This window comes from Coturnix japonica, chromosome 2 (genome assembly GCF_054131305.1).
Source record: "Coturnix japonica strain WE chromosome 2, WE-NBRP24, whole genome shotgun sequence".
Taxonomy (NCBI): Eukaryota; Metazoa; Chordata; class Aves; order Galliformes; family Phasianidae; genus Coturnix; species Coturnix japonica.
In genome coordinates, this window is record NC_140664.1 from 54257230 (window position 1) to 54274828 (window position 17599).

Consider the following 17599-nt stretch of genomic DNA (forward strand, 5'->3'; position numbering starts at 1 on the left):
GTGTTGGGGAGAGTAGAGGTATGGCATCTGGGTGTCACTCCAAGACCCTTCTTTTCCAAGGGAGTCGTGCCTCATGCTGCCTGTGCTCTATTATCACTGGAGCATGCCAACAGTGCTGCCCTGCCTGATTGTGGACAGGGGATTGTAGTGTTGTACTACTGCAACGCATTTAGAAATCCTGGTCTAGTGGTTACTGACCCTGCCCGTGGCAGGGGGTTTGAAAATAGACGATCATTCTGGTCCTTTTCAACCCAGACCATTCAGTGATTCATCATGATAGTAACATCATGCTCAAGTATTTAAGCCTGGGTAGTGTATAAATTCAAAGATACTTAGTTATTGGGTTGGGGGGAGGGGGGGGAAGTTATGTTGCAAATGAAGTCTTGTTTGACTCTGATCTGCAGGCAGACAGATCTCCCCTCTGTCCTTGTGTAAATTACTGTTGTTTTGGCTTTTTTTCCCCTTATTTTTAAATCAAGCAAGCGTTGGGCAAAATGACTTCAGGTTTTAGTGGCTCTGTGTTATTCTTGTAAAGCTTTTATTGGACATAACTGAAACTATTCCCTAAATTCCCCCCAAAGGCTGTGTTTGACAGTTGCTTCAGACAAGGTGTCTTCCCACAGAACTCATTAAATCCCACAGGAACCTGATGCCATGTTCACACTGCCTCCACAGTGTTTTCAGACACACTGATTTCTAGCACAGGGTCAGGAATTAAACTGATGTCACTAGCAGAGTCAGAAATGGAACTTCATCTGTGACTTGGAACACTCTTCTTGGCGCTGGACTCTCCGCTGCTTGGGTTTTGTACTGACTAGGATTTGGCAAGAGGCTCCAGCCTGTTCACTGATAGGAGCTGATTTAGTGTGTGATTTAATTTGGTGTCTTCAGATACAGAGATCTCTGTGTCCCTCCCCATTCAGAGCGTGTTATCTGCCTCCTTTTTAGATCTAAACCTAGACAAGTTTTGTTTGTTTATGTGTCTGTTGTATGAGTGGGAATGTCTATGCGAGAGGACTTGAGTTGCTGTCTCTCTCATACAGGAAATGCCAAGTTAGATGACAAACCCTCTGATATCTCCTTCCTGCAATGCTTGTTAGGGCTTGAATGTTCATGGTGGGTCAGGTCATAAGAAATTGCTTGCATGACTTTGTCATGCCTGCTTCAGTTCAAGTTTATTCATGTGTCTCTGGATCAATCCTGTTCAAAATGAGGCTGTTCTCACTTTATGCAGACAGCTGGAAGTTGAGTATCCCTAGCTGTGCTGAGAGAGGAGTTGAAGCAGGACTGCTGATCACACAAGGAGGCTAATAAAAGAAAACTTAGCTGGGTGTGGGAAAGGTGCTCTCTCCTGTTATTCAGTCGGAGATAATATATGATTGGTGAAGGTTTTTAACTTCTAACCATAGTGGAAAAATGCAGCATTTCCTTTTTTTTTTTTTTTTTTTTAAACTTTAAAAAACTTATTATTCAATGGAAAGAATTACACGGACTCAAAAAGGAAGCTTATATAAGAGGAAAGACAAATCAGTGCCTCTGCATGCGGCAATGCCTGAAAGCTTTCCCAATGAGCATTCTCCTGCGCTCCCTCTAAAGCCAAAATGAATTCTGGTCTGTCCCTTTGATTAATGGCACCTTTTAATATGGGACTCCTGTGGTTAACACTTGAGACGCATACTTATCCAAGGTAGTTTGGAAGCATCCACTTTTCCTTTTATGGAAAACAACCTTGAGAAATTGTTCCCTTCAGAAATAACAGGGATTCCTGAAATCTTGTTTCTCTTCCTCCTTTTCTCCATCAGACCTCCCGCCTCCTGCTTTCCCTGAAGCATTGCTGGCCCTTCTGGAGAGCTGTGCTGGGGAACAATGTGCTTAGGCACCTTTCCCAGAGAGCAGGAAACCATTGTGCCATCCAGGGGAATGTGGTGTGTCTGCAGTGCTTCGGCTCACACCCTAAACTCTGGCTGCGGAGGTGGGAAATTAAGTTGACAAGGATGCCAGTAAAATATGAAGCCAGTTCTCTTCTGTGACTTTGATGGAGTCTGCAGAGCACAGACTCTTAAGCCTGCTGGGTCACAGATCGCTGTCTGCTGGTGGGAGAAATCCCAGGAGGTGGCTGCCAAAGGCTGTTCCTGTAGTGTTACGGAGTAGAGGGATTTGGGGGAAATGGTTTTAAGTTAAAAGAGAGAAGATTTAGGTTGGATGTTAGGGGGAAGTTCTTCACTAGGAGAGTGGTTAGGCCCTGGAACAGGCTGCCCAGGGAGGTTGTGGATGCCCCGTCCTTGGAGGTGTTCAAGACCAGGTTGGACGGGGCCCTGGGCAACCTGATCTAGTAAATGTGTATGTTTGGTGGCCCTGCCAGGCAGGGGGGTTGGAACTACATGATCCTTGAGGTCCCTTCCAACCTGGGTCATTCTGTGATTCTGTGGGGGGCAGAAGCATGTAGGCATGGAATGAGTGAATAGTTGAGCTTCAAGTCCTTCTGTAGTAGAGTGGACTGTTTATCAACTGCTTGATCAGTCATTCTGTCTATTTTCCCAGATTATAGCTGGGTTATCCCTTCTCTTGTCAAGTCAATTAAATCATGTTAAATGAGTTTTAACTGTTTTGTTAGGAGAGTGACAAAGCAGATGGCTTAGTCTTTGCATAAAAAACAAGCAACAATTTGCTAGCTCTTTTTTATTGCCTTGCTTATATTTTCTTCTGAATCTGAGCTTTGTCTTGCACTCCTTTAATTCAAAAACGCTTTCCCAGCTTGTCCCCAGAGACAAGCCGCATAGATTGATTCTCACATGTCAGATCGATGCCTAGGTGTGAGATAGGCATTTTATTCTGTGTCCTCTGTGTCTCCAGAGACCCAAAGTTTTCAGGATCATAGCAGCTGTTCCCTCTTCCAGGCAGAGGATGTCAGTGCTTGTTAGCCAGCCTTTTTACTAAGAACTGGATTGCAATTCCCAGTGTGCCTGCAACAATTACTCTGGATGCTTTTGGGGGTCTTCAAGCCACAAGGACATCTGTTGGTTAGATCTGAGTGAGCTCAGCTCAGAGTGATCCATCTGCTGAAAATGCGTTGCTCTTCCCTCCAAATTACAGTGCAGATAAAAATCCTAATTAGACAACCAGACTATAAAAAGAAAAGCCAGTTTTTCTTTGACTTGCTTTCCCAGGCTACGGTATGGGCTGTGTCCTCAGCTGCTGTCAACTGATATGGCTCTTGACTTCATTAGCACAATAGCAATTTATATCATCAGCTGATGCTTCCAGCCCAAGAATTTATTTACTCGGCTGTGACTGATATCAGACATACCCAGAACTCCATGGAAGATGCCTGTTGTTGGAGGAAAGGATGGATATACCAAAGGCTCTAGAACAATGCAAGGAATTATGGATGTGTTTGACTTTAATCCACAATAACTGAACTTAAGTACTTGAGCCAAAACGTGTGTGAATGAGGAGCTTATCTGAAGATATGGTTGTTCATCATTTTGTCAAGACCTCATTTGGTCTGTGTCTGTCTTAAACTACAGCTCTGGAGAGGTGCAGTCTTCTGAATGCTTCTTAAGCTGCAAGTTCAAACAGAAACAACTGAAAAACTGAAAGGGATTGGTATTACATAGTGTGAATGCATTGCGTTTCTCCTTGTATGATTAAATGGAATGACAATACTGTCAGTTCTTGTTTGTAATGCCTGTCTCCCAGAGTCAGCGTGTGTGCAAACTAGGCTGTTTTCAAGGCCTTTAAATAGAATGGAATAATCAGAAATATAGTGTCTCTCGTTATAAACCTGCTTTGAGACAGCTCCTTGAGTGGGACATAAGGATATTAGTGAAGGTCTGTGAGATAAGAGATTCCAGGATTTGCCCGTTTTTGTTTGGATATATCAAATATGGTGTGCTTAACCTAATAAGGTTAGAAATTGCTGAGAAGTATTGCAGGATGAAGATGCTGATCACCCTGCACGTACTCTGCAACGTTATTTTTTCCCCAAGCAGAAGAGGTAGGTGCCAGTGTGGTGCTAATGAACAACAGGCTTAGTGTATGGAGTGATATTTGATACTAATTCTGGTTGAGCATGCTGTTGTAATTCCAGGCTGGCTTCTGGGAGAAGTGAGGGAGACTGATGATGACCAGACTTTCACTTCCTACTAGTCTATAGGATTGCATGGGCAGTAACATAAGAACTACTGCAATTAAAGTAGCAAAGCAGGTGAGAGGGCTGTAAGCAGCTTGTCCTCAGCTTGATCCCAGACTGAGGTCACATTAACTATTGTTTGTTGGGAATGTTTTGGTTTGTCCCCATCACTGATTGAGGTGCACCCTGATGATGGTTTGAGGTTTTAGACCTCTGCTTTCTTTGCCTGAGTTTATGTAAGCATCACTGTTGTTCTGAGTTGGTAGTACAGGCATAGAAGTATCTCTCTTGGCAGAGCAGTTCTCAAAGAATACCTGAAGAAGTTGGAGTTTGGAGAGGAAAGAAAACAAAACCCAAGCTTGTTTAAATGTTGAGGCAGTCTTGAGATGTGTGGAGTGTCAGCAGGAACTGAAAATGTAGCTGTTGTATGAGTACAGCTGCTGATTGTATGAATCAGCAAGTGTACTGCTACAGCTCTTAAGCAACTTCCATAAAAACAACAGCAAACTAATGAATGTTGGGGATCTTTATCAAGCCTAAGGCACGCTACAGATCAAATGTACAGTCTTTCTATTAATTGAGTTATTGAAACTTCCTAAAAGTTTGAATGGTTTCCTACAGATGGAAGGCAGCTGAAGTTTTGACCTGTCAGATGCTGGATCAGCATGTCTGTATGTTATACCGAATATTGGACTCCCTACAGGCACACAAAAGAAACAGAAAAAGCCTTAAGAAGCCTGAGAACTTTCTAACAGAGCAACTAACCCTAAGACACTCTATAAAGCTAACCAGAACAGGGCATAACATAATAGTTAATGCCACAAACAAACTGCAACTGTTAATTGAGGTGGCCTGAAGCAAGAGGAGGCTGATGTCTTATAGTACCTTTGTTTGGTATTTTGCAGACATCAAACCTGATAGTGTGCAAAAAGCTATTAAGTATCATCTTCAGAAACTCACAGTGCAGTGCCTATCCTTCTGCACTTGTATTTTAATAGTCTGCTATGGTAACAGTAAACCAGTACATTGAACACCACAACTTGATTTTCCTCTAAGTGTGGCCGAGCTGCAGTCTACCATCAGTTTTCACTTAAAACTTAATCCAGAATCAGCAGTGAGAAAATTGCATTTACCAGGCAGGCTTTTGGACCTGGTGTTGAAAATAGCTTGTTTTAACCAATTTGGAAGATGCTGTTTTTCCTGAGCAGCAGTGACCAATGTGGCTGAACTGCATTGCTGTGCAGCGCAAAGTCTCTTCTTGATGTGCAGATGTAGTTCATAACTCTACAGTTTATTTACCTGCTGAAGTTCTGCTTTGCTAAAAGAACCGACATCTGTGTTTAGCTTTCTTCTTTCATAAAATCATAGCAATCACAGTTTTAAAATGAAAAATGCGCTAATGGGAATCATGCCCGGGTCTGACTGAAAAACTGATGGTGTGTTGTTTTATTGTCTTTCATACTCTAAGCAGATAATCCTCAGGAATGGTGATCGGCTGTCTAACCACATGTGTTAAACGTGAGAACTGGCTTTGAGGCAGCAACTAAAACCTATTTTCAGCTATCTATAATCTTCAGCGCTCTGCTGAGACTTCTAGAGGGAGCATTTAAGAGTTGAAGCCTCAAGCAGATTTTGGTTCTTCAGTAACCTTCCTGTTTATTTTACAATGCAGGCGCTGACTTTATCATCTCAAAATGTTGTGCTTTGGAAAAAGAGCGATACGATTTTACAGCTCTCAATAAAGGCATCTGGTATGTTAAATAATAAAGCAGGTAGCAGTGCGTGTTGAGGCCATGAGGCATTAGTGCAGGCAGGGCAGGACCGTGGCAGTTTTACACTGACTTATGTTGCTGTGAAACGTCAGCTTCATAGGAGGAAGCACTAGTTTGCTTTCAGCCTTTGGGAATGGACAGCACTGTTGTATTGAAAAAGGAGGAAAAGCATCTTGCCTGAGCTTTTGACAAGATTAGGGGATGGTGGCAGATCATGCTAATATAATAGTAATTGCTGCTAGGCTTCAATTAAATCCTTTCATGATTTTCTTTAGAAACATATCTCTGTTTGAGCTGGAGGGGTCTTTGAATGCTTGTCAAGCCAAGTGGTCTTTGTCCCACTCAAGTTCTTTGATATCTGAAGATAAGTTAAAATGCAGCTGTTTGTTCCAGCAAAGTCTGGCAACAAATTACTGTAGCTTCTTTGCTCCACCTTTCATGTGCAAATGATGAGACTGGGTAACCTTTCAACTACTTTATTAACCAACCTTGAAAACATTGTTTTATCTAGTTCATCAGACATAAACACCAAACAGCCTTGGATTTTGTTGTTGGCATGGTTAATGATACCTGCTGGCTGAGCAGAGCCAGCAAGATTGCTTTTCTCCTTGAAAACTTCACATTTAGAATATGAAGATTCTTTTCTTTTCCCCATCTCCAGTTAATTAAATTGCAGCTCAAATAGCTGGTAAGCAAGAATTTTAGGTGTTAGGAAAGTGCCTGGAAATTGTATTGCTTACAAATTGGGTTTCTGGAGTAAATCTGAAACTTGTTTAAACAACACTGAGTGCTGTATAAATATTGGTGGCTGTAGTGTATGCTAGGGATGGAGACAAAGCCTTGTGAAAACACTGCTGCTCTATAATTGGCTGAATAGACTTATGGTGCTTTTGTGTTAAAGCTACGTAGGATTTGCTTTTGGCTTCAAAGTACAGAAACTTTTGAAGAAAATTATTAATAATTGAAGTTTAACTGATTAAATTTTTAAACTGAAGTTTAATTGCTACAGGTAATGCTTCTTAAATTGCACCTAGCTGGCACTGGCACCACAGGTTCAGCTGAATTGAGGCTAAAGGAGCATCATGCAGCCTTCAGTGGGAACCTCTCTTCAGCCCCTTGCTTGGCTTTCACTGATGACCCATATGTGACAGTGTAAACAACTGTTAATGCCAAATCGTGTCCACGATAAGACAGCCTCTGTTGAGAATTATTCCTTGTTTTCTTCCATGTTTTGACCATGGTAACAGGTGGCCCAACCGTATTAAAACTGGAGAGGAAGGTTTGTCAGATGATCCACTGGTGCTGAGGTCTGTGTGAGGGAATTTTCCACTATTTATATTTCCTTACCTTAACAGTCAAAACACGAGATTCAGTTTCCTGTGCATGGCTCAGGTTTTTTCCTGTTCTGCAGAGCTGTCATTTCCTCTCTTGATGGAAAGAAGTACAATGTGCAGATAATGAAATGCACCTGATGATCTCTTCTTGACACGTGTTCTGGATTTTACCTCAAGAGACCTTGCAAGCTCAAAGAGGCTTTCATGTGGTGAGGGAGGATAGATACCCAGCACAAATGCACGCATGAACTCAGTGTTCAGGCCTTCGGGAGCTGCCTTTCTGCTGATTCTCTTAAGTACTCTAAAGGGCTTATGAGAAGTTAATGGGTGCACTCTTGCACTGAAAGCAAGTGAGCGATGCTTGATGCTTCTGTTAGCTGGAGTAGGCGCTGAAAAAGTAGCTCAAATGACTGAAGATATAACTCAAAAAGCCATAACACAGACAATATTTGTTTTTAAAAGTGAAAGCTCCTCTTTTGACTTATGCTTGTGTTGTTGGGATTGCATGCTCTGGATTTAAATGTGAGCATCAGCTTTAATACTGCATAAGCACTCATGATGTTTTCCAGTTCTGAGGGTGAAAGTGGTTTGGGGGCAGCTGAAAGCCTCCTTCTTGATCCTGCTTCTAATGATGATCTGCTCAAGTCTTGTTTTTTCCTCCGTGCTATGTTTAGAGTAACGAAGAACCCTCTGGGAGTATTAAGGAAACTATTAACCTAGAAAACTTCACTGTTGTTCTTGCTCTTCTGTCCCCAGAGATACACTGACACTAAGTAACTTCTAGAAACTTTGCTTGTAGAATGTTCACACCACTCATCTCCTTCCTTCTCCCCCTTCATTTTCCCACGTTTTTTCTATCTTACTGATTTCTCCCCTCTGTGGTTTTTTATTTCTTTCAGCTTTCTGCTCCTTGTGATAGGTTTTGAGTTATTATGCAAGGCGGGAGTTTGGGTGAAAGCATGCAGCTGCTGGTGCCTACTTGATTGCAAGTGTTGGAAGGAAGCTTAGGGAGCATTCAGTAGAGGTGGAGTAGCAGTGACAGAGCAGGTAAGGAAATAATTAGCGAGGAAAAAATGCTTGCAATTAATAGAATCACAGAGTCATTAGGATTGGAAAGGACCACTAAGGTCATATACCTCACCGATGGTAACTGGTTTGTTTGCTTTGTTAGTCAATTTTTAAGTGCAGCTGGCGTGAGTAAAGGGATGAAAACATAATGTTTTAAACCAGAAATGTCTAAGCTTTCAGAAGGAGTTCTTCCCCAAACTGTGAGTCTGAATGGATGCTTCATAATAGATCCCACAGGTGAGTTCGCAGAAGTGTGTCTTTGTCACTAGGAACAAAGGAAAAGCTGAGTTCTCAAAGCTGTTTCTTCATCTGTTGGGTTGCTTCATGTGGGAGTTACTTTTCCATGTGGATAACCACGTCTCCTTTCATCAGGCCGCTGTACCTGAAAGGTTGTGTCCTAAGGGTTCCCCCTAGATAACAACTGAAGCACAAACAGCACTGATGATCTGCTTGTGAGCTTTATGTTTGCGAAGGCAATTGAGCTAATTCTGATCTTGGTTTTTGCTAGGTCTGGTTGACACCTCTGCTTGGGTAAATAGGCCAAGCCCATAGCTGTGTCAGACTTTATTTTAGTTGAAGGTGCCTTTGTGGCCTCTTCGAGGTGTCTGACCCTTTACTGGGCCATGGCAAAAAACCCTTAAATGCACCAAAAAACCCACATCCACCCTCTTGTGCTTTCCTACTGTGCCATAGCATGCTTCTTATGCACACTTGTTTTTTACTTTATGGGGGATGTACAGTGTTATGAAGAAATGTGATAATGGGTGCTTAATACAGATTCTGTTTCAGAGGCTATAGCCATGGATTGCTGTACGGTGGGTGATCTGTTGTACCTGAGCTTTTGAACACTCAGAGGTGAGGGAGCTGCTGTTGGGGTGGTTTTTAAGCTCATCTCAGGCATAGCATGTCCAGAGGGGGCAGAGAGGAGGCTGGGAGCTCTGGGAGAAGCTGCTGGCTGGATATCCTTTGTGGCTTTCCATCTGCTGCTGAGGGCAGACTGGTTTGGCAGCACCTCAAAACCCACCTCCCCTCGTTGAATTGTTCCCAGAAGCATCTGGCTACAGAAGCCAGCTCATGGGTTGCAGATCACAGGAAACAGCTTGCTGCAACAAAAGTGTCTTCCTTTGCTCAGATGACCCTCAGCAATGGTACACCTGCATTGTTTCTGGAAACTGTGATAATGTTGGCAAGCAAGAGAGGGGATGTTGCTGGTGTGTGCAAAGCCCTGTCTTACATCAGGCTTCCATGAGCATCAAACCCCAGGCAATATGGAGAGGTGGTGTTTGAGCATCTCTGCAGCTAACTTGCAAGTCCTGCCTCTGGTTGACTGGAGTAAAGCTGGATGTTTCCTCAAGTGTGTGGGTTGTTTCTTTGTTGTTGCTGCTTTTATTTTTTTTTCATTGCTATACCTCACTTGGTGAGTGGTGCCTGTGTCCCACACCCTTCCTCTCACCAGTTGCATCCTGAGTTCCCAGAGCCACGTTGCCTCACAAGGAAGTGCTACAGCATGCTGTGGGTACCTTTCTGCCCTGATGAGTGTCTTACAATGTGTGGGTAGCATGCTTGAGTCTTGTTGGTCTGGTTTATGGGTGTGTGTGCTTATCTTGGAAGATCGGAGTCCCTAGCTCCATCTGTCTTGGGAGATGTTATTGCCTCTTTCAGCCTTTCCATCAGTTCCATGCTAATGAGAGAGCTGAAAGAGCCGTGAAGATGGTGCTTCTATATCAGCAGCAGCTGAGAGGAAATGTTTCCTTGCTAGCATAAACCTGGTTAGCTAACTTGTGCACCAGCACTCACTGTGTGGAACCCTTCTGTGGTGGCTTTCTTGTAAGTGATATGGATGGATTAGTTCCATCAAACCAGATCACCCTTGCATACAGGCCTCCTGACGCTTTAAGGGCTGTCTGTGTTGACAGTGCATGCTGCTGGAAAGCTGCTTGTACATAGAAATAACAAAGGGGAAGTGACATCCCAGCTGAGGAAGGACTCACTGCTGCGAGAATTGCTGTCAGAGGTATTTCTGGGGGTGCAGTGATCCCAAGGTCCATACAGACAGCTTCCTGCACTCTCAAATCTGCTTGGTGCACAGTGGCTATGTAATAGTCTCACATCTCTTTTGTGTAGTGAGGCTGTGTCAGCTCATGCAGACATAAGTGGCTCATGCAGCTGACTATATTCATGTGTTGTGCTAGGTGGTTGCAAAGTCTGTTGGTCAGATTTTGCTTCCTGCCTTCTCATGGGGACATGGCACCTGGTTGATGGCATATATGATGCTTCAGGACTTTTTATCTATGTCAATAGCATGAAGAATACTGGCACTTGGAAGGAGCAGAATGGCTGTGTGTGGTATCTACCTACACATGCAGTGTTTATCTGAGTCTGGGCATCAACGCTTCACGTGCTTGGATAATCAGTAAACTGACTTAGGAAACTTAGGGACATGCTGCATGTCTAGCTTTATTATCTTAGCAGAAGATGTGTGTTAGGATACTACAGGAGTTGTCCACATTTAAAACAGTCTAAGAAAAGCTACTTTGAACAACGTCATGGTTTAGTTGAAGAAAGGAGCTGAGTTCTGGGGGTGTTGGCTTATGTCCCTTCATTATCTCTGTGAAGCAGGCGAGATAGCAGCTCTTTAAGCAACAACTCTGGTCTTAAGCAAGCGTTTCACAACAGTTACTTGACTCATGAGCAGATGGGAATAGCAGCCTAGATCCATTTTACTTGTGTGGAAAAGGCTTCCTAGATGAGACCTTACAAAGGCTTAACACAGTTCACTGGATCGCCATTAGTCTGTATTTTCTCTGATGGCTGAGATGTAGTGGGGTGGTAAATTGGTTAAGCTCGGGGTTTGGGGTTCTCTCCTAAACTGCCCTGTGTGGTTCTGTGGTCCTTCTTCAGAAAGAGGATAAAGAAACCTTATATTGGAGTGATGCCACCGTGTCTGCTGGATCATGACCATGAAAACTGCTAAAGGGGGGGGATCTGTGCTAAATAACAAGTGTTGTATGCCAATGGTTATTTTGGGTGGTTTCAATTACAATCCTCCTTTCTTTGACAACCGCACTGGTGTTTGTGTAAATGGATGCTGAGTTGAGACAGCGAAGCCACCGAGTACCTGAGCCAAATCTGAAGAATAGCGGAGACACGTTTGCAGCAATGAGCCTGTTCTCTGCTCTTCCAGCCCGTGACCCTGAGAGCCACTTCCTTGTGTAAACATGGATGTAAGCAGTCAGGATATTTTTGTTTAGGAGCAATATCAGGAGGGTTAGCTGGGAAGAGGCAGCGCAGAAGATGGAGCAGTGGTTAGGCTTTTGAGCCTTTGTCTCAGTGGGAAAGTATGAATGCATTTAATAGTGTGTTTGACTGGCTGGGACCCAGCCCTGACCGCAGCGCCTGCTGATGCTGCAGGGATTGCTTTGGCTTTTAGCGTATGGATGAAGGAAAAGCACTTTTAGGAGTTTATTAGTAGGCTTAGAAGAGCGACTCTTTTTCTGTCCTTCACCCTTATCCTTTTTTTTCCTCCTGTCCTCTTTCAGCAAGACTCAGCGTTTAAGACATCTTATGAATGAATGGCAGAAAGTCTTCGACTTCTGTTTTGATGGGAAGCCAGGAGTGACTAACATTCCTTAATCTGATTTTATTGCACATTCTTGTCCTGGATATTTTTTCTCTTTCGCCCAATCAAAAGAAGAAAACAATCCCTGGTGCAAGTGGCTTCTAAGCTCTGTCTTCCTGTAGCTCCACATGTGGCTCTCTGTATCCACTTGGGAACTGACTTTGTGCATTGTTTTGTTTTCATGCGAAAGCTCTGTTTCCAGATTGTGACTTGAATAAAAGCAGGAGGGAGTTCAGATGCTGAAGTCAGTGATACCAGCTGTGGCAGACAGCAGATAATGGCTGTTCTGCTTTGTACATCCATTAGCATTCTAGAAATACCTGGCTTGGCTGTTTCCTGATTAGGGAATCTTTAGGCGAATGCTTGGTTTGCTGTGTTGTTGTTTTTTTTCTTTGCTTTTTTTTTTTTCCCCCACAAAGTATTCAGAACTTCTCAAGAAAAAAATGCGGGATGCCTTTCTGTGTCTATAACTGTGACATCCTTTCATTGGCACGTGTTACTGACCCCTGTTTGCTGGGGACCTCTCTGCATGCCGTTAGAACATTTGGCACAGATCCCCATCTGCACCCCCATTCAGTCCCATTTCTGCCTCTTCCTTTAACTGACAGACATAGGAGATGGCTTTGACCGCAGTTGAGAGCATTGAAAATTGTTCCAAGGAGACGGCAGCCTTACGAAATGTGATCAAAGCCTGCGGGTGTCACTGAAATACGAGCGTTGTTCTTGACGCTTGTTTGTAGCTTGTTAAGTAAGTCTTGCGTGAATGTACAGTTTCATTTCATAGGCAGATGGCTTGTAGGTAAAATAACTTCTCCGTGTGCTCTTCTAAAGTGAAACGCTGCTTCCTTCCTTCCCCCCCACCCCCTAAAGAAAAGTTTAAAGTCTTCAGCTATTAGTAGTGCTCAATCCCACCAAAGACAACATGCATCCTGTTTGTTTAATAAATAATCAGCTAGCTTTGAGTTTGTTTCTTAAGTTTTACTTCATTTAGTCTGAGTGCTTGGGGGTGCATGGATGGGAGCATGGCCTCAGGAATGGAGACTTTCAAGGAAACATTCAAGGAGTTAGGTTAGGCCCTGGAACAGGCTGCCCAGGGAGGTTGTGGATGCCCCGTCCTTGGATGTGTTCAAGACCAGGTTGGACGGGGCCCTGGGCAACCTGATCTAGTAAATGTGTATGTTTGGTGGCCCTGCCAGGCAGGGGGGTTGGAACTACATGATCCTTGAGGTCCCTTCCAACCCGGGTCATTCTGTGATTCTGTGTGAGTAGCGGATGGAAGTAGCAGGGGATATTTCCTTCAGCTGGGCTCTGGGAGACAGCACTGTGGCACATGTTGCTTGCAGCTTCAAAGAACAAAGCAGTGATTCCCAAAAAAGCATGCTATAGTTAGCTGTAGCTAGCAGTTAGGTAAACTTCAGCTACTTTATTTAGCGTTGGAAACGCTGGCCACTTTTATTTGCAAAGACCTTGTTTCTAAAGCCTGTGGTTGGCTGCTGAGGTGCTCTTGCACGTCTTCTCGTTTTCCTAGTTACTGAGGAAAATCCTTGACCTGAAAACACGAGTGGAGTATCTGCAGGCTTAGCTACACAGATACTGGTCCAGGCAATTGCCTTTTGGCTCCCTCTGTGTCTCTTGGCAGGATATGAACCACTTTTGCTCCAGAAGCCACATAGTTGGGTTAGCGCAGTGCCAAGCTTGGATTCCTGTGCCTCGTGTCTGGAGCAGGGGTGGGTGCGTCTGCAATGGATGGGGCAGCAGTGCCCTTGGCATCGGTGCTCCAGGAGTAAATCAACAGAGCTGTGTGTGTAAATATATATTCTTGATTTTTCTTTTCCCACGCTGTGCCCTTTTTAGGAGGAGGAAGTGGAAGTGGGTATATACATGTGGCTAGCATCAGATGTTCACTACACTGTAAGCAAATACTCCTCTGCACTACACCTGGAGTTCTCTAGCATATGTTCTGGGAACGGTTCTTCGTTGGTACTAGTACAGGTATCCTTGGACTATAAGGGGTTGTAAGGTGACAGCTAGCAAACACATGCCCTCCAGGGTCAGGTTTTCCTTTAAAACTTCACACGGAGTCTACCACCAAGCCTTACAGGAAGGAAGAAAATAGTGGTTTCCAAAGGCTAACCTCAGGCCTCCAGTGGTGAGTCATGACTGGGGACTAGAAAGAAGGATGGCCTTGCTAGAAATTTGGTGCCTCTATGGGAAGAGGAAGGCTGAAGGAGGATTCTGCTTGAGGGCAGGGAAGCCAGCTCTCCTAGAAGCCTTGTTAGTATTGTTTTCTTAGCTTGATTTCAGTCCATGTATGCATGTAGCTTCTTGAACCACCTCGTGACTGTGACATGGGTAGTTCAGAAGAGCATCAGTGATTGGGTTGATGGAGGGGAGAAGATGAAATGCCTACTGTGTTGAGACAAAAGATAACAAACCTTTGAAAAGTAAAAGTTGGGGTGTTTTTTTGGGGGGGGGATTTCATTTTTGAGAGAGAGAGAGGGAGCTTTTCTACTAATAACCCAGCTTTCTGCAACAGAGTAGTTCTCTGCCTGGCCAAGTCTTTCAAATCATTGTTACACTAAGTCTCATAAGGCTGAATTACAGCATGCATGCTAATAAGAATTTATTGTTTTTGTGCCCTTGAAATGAACAAAAACACTCCCACTCGGTATTTTCAATCTGGAGGAAAGCACACAGTTCTCCTTGTGCATTGCTCTCCCCTCTGCCAGCCACTCTTCTGTGCTATGAGGAGTGCTGCAGATCTGCTCGTGCTGTCATTTGTGCAGCCTGTTTCCCCTTGCTGCCAAGCGTAGCCTGTGCCTGTCTTCATGCTTGCAAAGGTGGGTCTTAAGAAAACTGGGGAGGGCATGCACTTGGGAGGGAAGAGGTGTATGGTCCTGTATTAAGCTGAGGCAGCAGCTGGAAGAGTTGGGAGTGTTTTGATTAATCCTCCCAGCTCTTAGAGGCATATAAAAGGGAGAGGAGGAGGAGGAGGAATTTACATTCCCTGCCAAAGCTTCCCACAAGTTGCAATCCCTTTTTAAAAGGGAGTTTACCATAAAGGGCCAAATTGTTCTTTGAGACCCAGCAAAGCATCCAGCTTTTCTTGTCCTGTGTCCCCATGGTCAGGTGGAAGCTGGCAGAAAGCTCTACTTTCTGGGGGAAGCTCCATGTTTTGGGAGCATGGTGGCTGAGCAGCCTTATGCCTTCATGTTTGACTGGGAAGCCGCCTCAGCTGAACCCCTGGTGCCAGCAGCCTCACAGCAGTTCCTGCTTCCCGGCCACCTACTCCTTCTCTCCAGGCTATCCCTATGGTGATGGCCTTCTCCATGCAGGGCCTTCCTCTAGAAGTGCCACTCTGCTACCCAGAGGCTCGAGTCCCGGGAGTTGGACTCGATGATCTCTAAGGTCCCTTCCAACCCGCACGAGACTATTACTATTACTCTTCACTGCTCGCAGGCTGAGCCTCTGCATACTCCCTTTTACACACAGGGAGGCCACTTAAAAAGCATCTCTAGAAGCCAGTGTTCAAGTCAGGAGTCTTGTCCAATGTTGTCAGTGATAGAGAACAGCTTAAAAAGATAATAAAAAAAAGATTTTTCCACGTAACAAATGATTGGCAAATTGGAAAATGCAAGGAAATTTGTGCAGTGCTATTGCATTTCAATTATGATGTTCCAGATGCAGTTCCCATTGCCATCCCTGTAACTATTTGCAGCCTCAGCATTGAAAATGCTTGGATTTATTTATTTATTTTTAATTGGAAGAGAGGAGAGCATATTCCTACTTCCCCTTCTACCCACTCTTGTTTGAAATTCCATGAGGTGGGAGAGGAGGGTGCATTTTTGATCTTATTAAATAATCAATATTTAAAAGCTACCCACAATTATGGGTACAGCGTCCTAAATGGCTTGCATTTCACACATGTTTATCATACATATTGTGTGCTTTCCCTTCTTGGCCAGCTTGGGAAGCAATTCAATTAACCAGTCACTAATTGTCTGTGTCCGTGTGGTTTGGGATGCACAGACATTCCTGACACAGCAGAGAGCAATACATTAAAAGCTTGCTCGTCATCTTGTCTGGCAGCTCCAAGGTGGATGGATGTGACCGTGTTCCTTCAACCCTTGGCAGTGTTGGTGGCATGGTGCAGTCTCCCCCAGGGCTTTTTGCTGCTGAATTCTTAATTTCCTTTATTTTCCTCTTCGTGGGGATCGTGCTGCTTGGAGAGGTTGTTGGCCACTCTCTGCTTTGTTCAGGTCTTGTGGAGTAGCTGAGTTTGGAGGAAAGCATCTGTGGTGGCTGGACTGGTTTGTGCACTGATGATGGCTTAATCTTCTGACTGTGTGATGTGTCTGAGACTAGGTCTGTTGGAGACACACCTGAGTAACTTTGGTTGTGGAGATTATTAAAGAAAAATGTTCCCCCTCTAGTTATAATAAAACTTCTGTCATCCATTTCCTGAGTCCCAGCATAAAGGTAATTTGACTGAACTATCATGTTACACTTCTTTTGATTTTCATTTCTCCCTTGCTGCTTGACCAGCACTTTGTGCCAGTGTTGCTGGATCAGGTTAAGTTCAGAAGACCTCATTTTGCTGCCCCTATTTCAGGGAAGGAAACAGGGTGCTGTTCCATCCTAGAAGAGGAAATCCTCTTTGGGTCGAAGCATAAAAACTTTATTCCATTAAATGAGCAACTTTATAGCATGAAAGGGCTCTGGTGCCTTGAACCTGCTCGGTTTCTGACTCTGAGTTGTCTGGCCTACGTAATATTAACTTCTTAAAATGCTCCCTGCTAGACATCGGAAGCTGCAGTTCCCCTCATTGGTCTTTGGCTCTAAATCAGTGATGATAAGGCTTAAGGAATTTGCAGCAGGCTCAACTTCACTAAGCAGGGGAGACTTCACCAACATATTATGGATCTCTGTGTTTAGAATTAATTTAATCAGAAATTCAGGTTGCTTTGCATTACAACCTTGTAGCCATCTGCATTGGGTTGTACCTAATTTTATAGCATATGATTCTAAACTCCTACTTTTAAAGAAGCACTTCCTGGTTGTTGCCTACATCTTCAAGCCTGTGGGATCTGGCGTCAGACCTTGTTTTTGTTCACTTATGGGGATGGAAAGGAAAGGTGTGCAGCTCATCCTGCTTAACAGCATCCCTTTCTGCTTCTGAGCCAGAGTTTTTTTGCATGTGGCCTTGGGTGCAAAATCGTGTTGCAGCAGGTTGGATGGAAGGATTAGAGAGAGCCAGCTGTTAGCATGAAGGCTGCTTACTGTCTGTGACGTGGTGTGAAATCAATTGGATAAGTACAGCTCTCGTGTCTTACCAGGAACTTTTTTTTTCCCTTAACTATTTTAATCACTGTGGGAAATCCAGAATCAAACTTGTCTTTTTTAATTATTTTCTCAAAACTGAGGCTAAAATCTTGGGGGTTCTTGGTTTTCTTTCTTGGTGGGGATATCCATGGGACAGGTGAAGATGCAGCCTTGACAGATGCAGTGAGTGGGCTTCTCCCCTGTTGTGTCTTGACTGGAGCTATTAAAGGACTTTTAAGATCACTCTTTGGATGGCATTTCAGTTTGTCTCGGTGCTTTTAGACTACACATCTAATATTGTGTTTTTCAGGGTAACTCGTTCCTAAGTTGTGTACGCTCCATAAGCAAAGTA

General features: G+C 44.0%; 1 protein-coding gene across 1 annotated transcript in view; it reads left to right on the plus strand.

The window, feature by feature from the left end:
• PARD6G (par-6 family cell polarity regulator gamma) overlaps positions 1 to 17599 on the plus strand; it is a 50953-nt gene that overhangs the window by 8787 nt on the left and 24567 nt on the right. The window lies entirely within an intron of this gene.